An 8,742-nucleotide genomic window follows, 5' to 3' on the forward strand; every position below is an offset into this window, starting at 1 on the left:
GTGCAGAAGCTCTTTAGTTTAATTAGATCCCATTTGTCAATTTTGGCTTTTGTTGCCATTGCTTTTGGTGTTTTAGACATGAAGTCCTTGCCCATGCCTATGTCCTGAATGGTAATGCCTAGGTTTTCTTCTAGGATTTTTATGGTTTTAGGTCTAGCTAGCAAGACTAATAAAGAAAAAAAGAGAGAAGAATCAAATAGATGCAGTAAAAAATGATAAAGGGGATATCACCACCAATCCCACATAAATACAAACTACCATCAGAGAATACTACAAACACCTCTACACAAATAAACTAGAAAATCTAGAAGAAATGGATAAATTCCTCGACACATACACTCTCCCAAGACTAAACCAGGAAGAAGTTGAATCTCTGAATAGACCAATAACAGGTTCTGAAATTGTGGCAATAATCAATAGCTTACCAACCAAAAAGAGTCCAGGACCAGATGGATTCACAGCCGAATTCTACCAGAGGTACAAGTAGGAACTGGTACCATTCCTTCTGAAACTATTCCAATCAATAGAAAAAGAGGGAATCCTCCCTAACTCATTTTATGAGGCCAGCATCATCCTGATACCAAAGCCGGGCAAAGACACAACCAAAAAAGAGAATTTTAGACCAATATCCTTGATGAACATTGATGCAAAAATCCTCAGTAAAATACTGGCAAACCGAATCCAGCAGCACATCAAAAAGCTTACCCACCATGATCAAGTGGGCTTCATCCCTGGGATGCAAGGCTGGTTCAACATATGCAAATCAATAAATGTAATCCAGCATATAAACAGAACCAAAGACAAAAACCACATGATTATCTCAATAGATGCAGAAAAGGCCTTTGAGAAAATTCAACAAACTTCACGCTAAAAACTCTCAATAAATTTGGTATTGATGGGCTGTATCTCAAAATAATAAGAGCTATCTATGACAAACCCACAGCCAATATCATACTGAATGGGCAAAAGCTGGAAGCATTCCCTTTGAAAACGGGCACAAGACAGGGATGCCCTCTCTCACCACTCCTATTCAACATAGTGTTGGAAGTTCTGGCCGGGGCAATTAGGCAGGAGAAGGAAATAAAGGGTATTCAATTAGGAAAACAGGAAGTCAAATTGTCCCTGTTTGCAGATGACATGATTGTATATCTAGAAAACCCCATTGTCTTAGCCCAAAATCTCCTTAAGCTGATAAGCAACTTCAGCAAAGTCTCAGGATATAAAATCAATGTACAAAAATCACAAGCATTCTTATACACCAATCACAGACAAACAGAGAGCCAAATCATGAGTGAACTACCATTCACAATTGCTTCAAAGAGAATAAAATACCTAGGAATCCAACTTACAAGGGACGTGAAGGACCTCTTCAAGGAGAACTACAAACCACTGCTCAATGAAATAAAAGAGGATACAGACAAATGGAAGAACATTCCATGCTCATGGGTTGGAAGAATCAATATCGTGAAAATGGCCATACTGCCCAAGGTAATTTATAGATTCGATGCCATCTCCATCAAACTACCAATGACTTTCTTCATAGAATTGGAAAAAACTACTTTAAAGTTCATATGGAACCAAAAAAGAGCCCGCATCGCAAAGTCAATCCTAAGCCAAAAGAACAAAGCTGGAGGCATCACGCTACCTGACTTCAAACTATACTATAAGGCTACAGTAACCAAAACAGCATGGTACTGGTACCAAAACAGAGATATAGATCAGAGCCCTCGGAAATAATGCCGCATATCTACAACTACCTGATCTTTGACAAACCTGACAAAAACAAGCAATGGGGAAAGGATTCCCTATTTAATAAATGGTGCTGGGAAAACTGGCTAGCCATATGTAGAAAGCTGAAACTGGATCCCTTCCTTACACCTTACACAAAAATTAATTCAAGATGGATTAAAGACTTACATGTGTGTTCTTCTTTAAAAAATAGTTTTGTGATACTGATGCGGTCAGATCTCCAAGATACATTATCAAAAGAAAATAGCAAGTCACAGAACAATAATATGTAACATTTACAGTAAAAACAAAACAAACTTGCCAGGCGCAGTGGCTCACGCCTGTAATCCCAACACTTTGGGAGGCTGAGGCGGGTGGATCACAAGGTCAGGAGATTGAGACCATCCTGGCTAACACGGTGAAACCCATCTCTACTAAAAATACAAAATATTAGCCGGGTGTGGCAGCATGCACCTGTAATCCCAGCTACTCGGGAGGCTGAGGCAAGAAAATCGCTTTAACTCGGGAGGCAGAGGTTGCAGTGAGTCAAGATCGCGCCACTGCACCCCAGCCTGGGTGACAGAGCGAGACTCCATCTCAAAAAAACAAATGAAAACAAACAAACAAAAAACACCACAAACAAACAAACTCAGTCTATCTGGTTAGCTAGCTATTATCTATCTATTATCTATCTATCTATCCATCCATCCACTCGCTTACATTGGTCAACCTATCAGTATAAACAAATAGAAACATATCTAGAAGGAAATATTGAGCAGTTATTCAGGAGGGAATCTGAACAGTTATTCAGAAGGGAATAAAATGTGGAGGTTTACACAAAGAGCTATTTTTCCTTTAAAAATATATTTCAGTATAATATGCATTTAATGTGCATAGATAGGTTGGCAAGTGATAAAGTTTTACAAACTGTATTTATCCCTGTCAGCATCACTCAGATGAAGAAAAAGATATGACCAGCACCCCTTACTGTTATCCTCTCAAGGAAAATTATCACTGCCCTTCTATTACCTTTATCACCCTAGACTAGTTTTGCTAATTTTTGGACTTTATATAAATAGAATCAAAAAGTGGATACAATTTTGTATCTTTCATCTTTGGTGCAGTATTCTGTTTACATGAATACTGCCAAATGGCCTGACACTCCAACCAGTGTGGCAGAAGGCCTGTTCCCCCCATGCAGCCACCCAATACATTTTAACTAACCTGTAGTCTGTATTTTGTTCAGTCCCAGTAATGTCCTTCACAGCTTTTTTTCTAGTTTGGGATTACATGTTGCATGTAGTTGTCATGTCTCTTTTGTATCCTTTAACCTGGAACAGTTTCTCAGCCTTTCTTTGTCTTTCATGATGTTGGCCTTTAAGAAAAATATAGGTTAGTTGTTTTATGGAATGTCACATCCCTCAATTTGGGTTTGTGTGATGTCTCCTCATGATTAGACTCAGGTTATGCATTTTGGGCAGGAATATCTTGTAAATGATGCTGTGTTCTTCTCAGTCTATCACATTAAGAGGTACACAATGTCAATTTGTCCCTTTATTAGTGTTAACTGATCATTTGGTTAAGGTGATACCCAGTTTCTCCACTGTAAAGTTGTTTACTTTTTCTTTTGTAATTAAAAAATAATTTTAGAAGCTACTTTAATATCTTTATCTATTAAATATCCTATTCTTTGTCAAAGCCATGGTATGTTTAAAATGTGAATTTCTTTAAGTTCAGGGGTACATGTGCAGATTTGTTACACAGTTAAACATGCGTCATGGGGGTTTGTTGTACAGATTGATTCATTGCCCAGGTATTAAGCCTAGTACCCATTAGTTATTTTCCTGATCCTCTCCCTCCTCCCACCCTCCACCCTCCAGTAGGCCCCAGTGTGTGTCGTTCTCCTCTGTGTGTCCATGTGTTCTCATCATTTACCTCCCACTTATGAGTGAGAACATGTGGTATTTGGTTTTCTGTTCCTGCATTAGTTTGCTAAGGATAACAGCCTCCAGCTCCATCTATGTCCCTGCAAAGGACAGGATCTCCCTTTTTTGTGGCTGCATAGTATTCCATGGTGTATATGTACCACATTTTATTTATCTAGTCTATCATTGATGGGCATTTAGGTTGATTCCATGTCTTTGATATTAGTGCTGCAATGAACATACAGTTGCATGTGTCTTTATCATAGAACAATTTATATTTCTTCTTTTTTTTTTTGAGACGGAGTCTTGCTCTGTTGCCCAGGCTGGAGTGCAATGGCATGATCTCAGCTCACTGCAACCTCTGCCTCTTAGGTTCAAGGGATTCTCCTGCCCCAGTCTCCCAAGTAGCTGGGATTACAGGTGCCCACCAGCACTTCCGGCTAATTTTTGTATTTTTAGCAGAAACAGGGTTTCACCATGTTGGCCAGGCTAGACTCGAATTCGTAACCTCAAGTGATCTGCCTGCCTTGGCCTCCCAAAGTGTTAGGGTTACAGGCATGAGCCACCGCACCCGGCCCTTATATTCCTTTGGGTATATACCTAGTAATGGGATTGCTGGGTCGAATGATCTTTCTGTCTTTAGGTCTTTGAGGAATTGCCACACTGTATTCCACAATGGTTGAACTAATTTATACTCCCACCAACAGTGTATAAGCATTCCTTTTTCTCCACAACCCCGCTAGCATCTGTTATTATTTGATTTTTTAATAGTAGCCATTCTGACTGGTGTGAGATGGTATCTCATTGTGGTTTTGATTTGCATTTCTCTAATGATCAATAGTGTTGAGCTTTTTTTCATATGATTGTTGGCTGCAGTTATGTCTTCTTTTGAAAAATGTCTGTTCATGTTCTTTGCTCACTTTTTTAATGGGTTTGTTTTCTTGTAAATTTAAGTTCCTCATAGATGCTGGGTATTAGACTGTGGTCAGATGCATAGTTTGCAAAACTTTTCTCCCATTCTGTAGGTTGTCACTTTACTCTGTTGATAGTTTCTTTTGCTGTACAGAAGCTCTTTAGTTTAATTATGTCCCATTTGTCAATTTTTGCTTCCATTGCAATTGCTTTTGATGTCTTCGTCATGAAATACTTGCCCGTGCCTATGTCCTGAATGGTATTGCCTAGTTGTTTTCCAGGATTTTTATAGTTTGGGTTTTATAAAATGTGAATTTCTTAATTGAGAGTAATGGGAAGCATTTATTCTGTGCTCACGAGTCACTGGTTTTCCTTTTTAATGAATTTTGATAATGATTTTTTCTCACTAAAATTTAAAGGTTTAATTTTAAAAAACTGAATGGTTTAAGCTTAGCCCTATAGTTCTTGAACCATGATTTATTAATAATGATTTTTTTAATCTTCATTGCTCTAGCACCTTTAAGAAGGATTCATTTGAAAATTCACCTGTGTCTCAACCCAGGAATAGGCTTGGCCTCCTTCTCTGATGGCAGCCAGGGACTTTCCTCCCACATATCGTGCCCACAGGAAGGAACAGAAATGCTTCCTGTCACTCCCAGGGGTCTCCAGCTGTCATAAGCTGCCAGCTGGAGGTGATCCAAGCCAAGATTACAGCCGGCCTTTATCCTATAGTTATCACCCACCAACCACCCCCTATCCCCAACCCAGGGGAGGCCCTCTGTCCATTGCATACCCTGAATGCTGATCTCTGCTCCAGAACCAGGGACCTCCTACCCATTCACGATGGCCTTGGGCTCCCAGTGCTGTCCCCACCACTCAAGATTGTCCCATACCACCTTTCCCACGCAGCCCAAACCTCACAAACCAGGTGCATGTGGTGGCCTCTAGGGAGACAAGGTTTCAAAGTATTTTAGCCACAGATCTCTTCGCTCAAATAAAGCCCTACACAGAACCCCAGCCCAATCAACATTTCAAGGTGGAGTTGAAATCCTTTGTGGGTTCTATTTTTCTCTCTTTGCCAAAGCATTTCCAGCATGCAGGCCGATTGTCATATAATCTAGACAAATGTTAATTAAAGAAATCACTCAGAGCCTGTCTATACAAAAGGTAAAAATTTCAAAATTTTTACAGCTAAAAATATATTTAATGTGATACATTTAAAAATATTTGATACAAGGTGGGGATCCCAAACAAAGAGTGCCAGGGGCCTATGGTGAGCCAACCTCCCACACCTCCCAAATAAATCAGTCGCCTGGCTTTGTCCATCTCTACACTCTTCTTATGAGCTCTTAGGGTAGAGCCTGGTACATGTGAGGCACACATCATTATTTTGAGCCAGACTGACTGGCTAGAGTACAGCTAATGGTAGAATGTCCGGGGCTAGTGTCTAAGGTTGGGGTAACTAAAGACACAGGCAAGCCTCACACTCCCTTCCTAGAACCTTATCCCATTCAAATTGCATATAGATGGGATTAATCCTTTAAGGTCTCTTTCACTCCATCATTAGCTTAGTGAGGCAACCTGGTCCATCATTGTCTCCCCAGCTCTGAGAAGAGAGCACTATCATAAAAGAAAAGCATTATTATACAAGAAAAGATTGATAAATTGAACTAAATTAAAATTAACAGGCTCCTTGAGGTAAGGTGCTAAAAAAACCAGAATGAATGAATGAGTAGGCAAATGAGTGAATCCACACCATTGCTTGTGAGGTCTGTGGGTGATGATGCCCCATTTGCATGGCAGTTTCAGAAGAGTTTTCAGGGTTTGGATTCTGGTGAAAGGGCCAGACTTTTGTCTCCACTTCACAGACCCTGCTGGTGCCGAGCCACTTCTGAAAGACCATGGAGTGTGGAGCCACCCCATTCCTCCCAGGGGGTGGGGATAGTTGACGCTGTCTGCTGAGTCACCAATCGCATCAGCAACTCTGCTGACCCCATGGGACTCCACTACCTTCTCTCCTGGACTCCCAAAACTGCCGTTTCTCTGAGAGGGAGAGGAGGGCTTCTTGCTTCCAAGAGGACTAAGCAGGGTTCTGGCAATGGGGACAGGATAGTCCTTCCCTGTGGCAGGCTGATGTATAATGGGATGGTCCCAGGGCCACATCTGGGCACAGACCCTCATTGTCTCTAATGGTGCTCTTGCCAGGGGGACACTGCAGAGAGGAGTCTACCATGAGGAGATCTGCTCTCCCCTCCCAAGCACTAGAGCAACCTTGGCCCTGCCCGGAGAAGGGCAGCTGTAGGGAAATGGAGCTGAGTTTAAATGCCCATCTGGCACTTAGTAGCCATGTGACCATGTGTAGGTGACTCCTCCTCCTCCTCCCTGGGCCTGAGTTTCCTCCTCCATAAAATGAGGCAGTCGTCTTTGTAGTTCTGCACCCACAAAGTGCCATTGTGAGGGTCAAATAAGTGGATGTAAAAGGGCTTGCAGAGAAACCTGCAGATGGAAGGCAGACTTTCATAAGGGGGAAATAAAATCTTATTAAGAAGAAAATAAAATTCCCAAGAATGAGCTGCCCAGCATCTTTAAAAGAAGTCTAGAGAGTGGACAGTGCTTATGCCTGAAATATTTTTTCTGTTCCTCTACCGGTCAGGCTCCTACACATCCCAGAGGAGGCAGTGCCTTCCCCAGAAAGTCCTGCCAGGCTGCACTCTGTCCTCCCATCCTGCTGCCTCCAGCACAGTGTTCATGTCTGACTGTCTGTCTACCTGACATCTCCCCCACTGGTCTGGTGCTCCTTTGGGCAGGAACTGTATCTGATGCAACCAGGAATTTCAGCTCTTAGGGCAGAGCCTGGTACATGTGAGGCACACATCATTATTTTGAGCCAGCCTGACTGGCTAGAGTACAGCTAATGGTAGAATGTCGGGGGCTGGTGTCTAAGGTTGGGGTAACTAAAGACGCAGGCAAGCCTAACACTCCCTTCCTAGAACCTTATCTGATTACTTTCTCAATCTAAGTTTGAGATGCCTACAGGCTGAGTGAAACCTCCTTAAGGTAGGGGTGACCGGCTCTTCCTGGTCTGCTCAGGACTTTCCTGGTTTCAGCTCTAAAACGTCCTATTTCCCAGGTAAACCAGGGCAGTTGGTCATGCTACCTTAGTTACTAATTGATTCTCATAGTAGACATTGTAATTACTCACTAATTGTATATTACGCTTCTCCTTCCTCCCCCTTTCCCAGGCTGGCAGAGCCCATCTCTTAGGACGCAGGCTGAAAACGGAAGATAGTTTCCTAGCCTCTCTAGGAGGGGTTGCCATGTGACCGAGTTTTGGCCAATGAGACAAAAGGGAAAGTCTGCTGGGAACTTCTGGGAAGGGGTTTTTTCTCTCTATCTACCTTCATCCCCTCTTTCTTCCTGCTTTTGGTTGTGAGAATGTGATGATTAGACATGTGACAGCCATCTTGTGACCAGGAGGAATCATCCTTACCACACTCTGAGGGGTAAAATGAAGGACAGTAAAAGCTCGACACTTTGATGACATTGTTGATCCTCTGAACAACCCTAGGATTTGAACAACATTAAAATGTTAAATGTTGTTTATCAAAAGACATCATTAGAATAACAAAAAGGCAGCCTCTGTGCTAGGAGATGACATTTGAAATCTCTCCTTGAAAAGGACTCATAAAAAAAAAAAAAAAAAAAGAAAAGGACTCATATACAGAATACTCGATGATAGATAACTCAGTTGTTAAAAATTGGGGCAAAACTTGAAAAGGAACCCTAGAAAAGAGAAAATTAAAGTGGCCAATAAGCAAAGCACACAAAAAGGTCTGAACATCATTATTCATCAGGGAAATGCAAATTAAAACTATAATGGGGGCCAAGCCCAGTGGCTCATGCCTGTAATCCCAGCACTTTGGGAGGCTGAGGTTGGCAGATCACCTGAGGTTGGGAGTTTGAGACCAGCCTGACCAACTTGGAGAAACCCTGTCTCTACTAAAAATACAAAATTAGCCGGGCGTGGTGGCACATGCCTGTAATCCCAGCTACCTGGGAAGCTGAGGCAGGGGAATCGCTTGAACCTGGGAGGCAGAGGTTGCGGTGAGCTGAGATTGCACCCTTGCACTCTAGCCTGGGTAACAAGCGCGAAACTCCATCTAAAAAAAAAAAAAAA

This window comes from Hylobates moloch, unplaced genomic scaffold, assembly GCF_009828535.3.
Source record: "Hylobates moloch isolate HMO894 unplaced genomic scaffold, HMol_V3 SCAFFOLD_21, whole genome shotgun sequence".
In the NCBI taxonomy this organism is placed as follows: Eukaryota; Metazoa; Chordata; class Mammalia; order Primates; family Hylobatidae; genus Hylobates; species Hylobates moloch.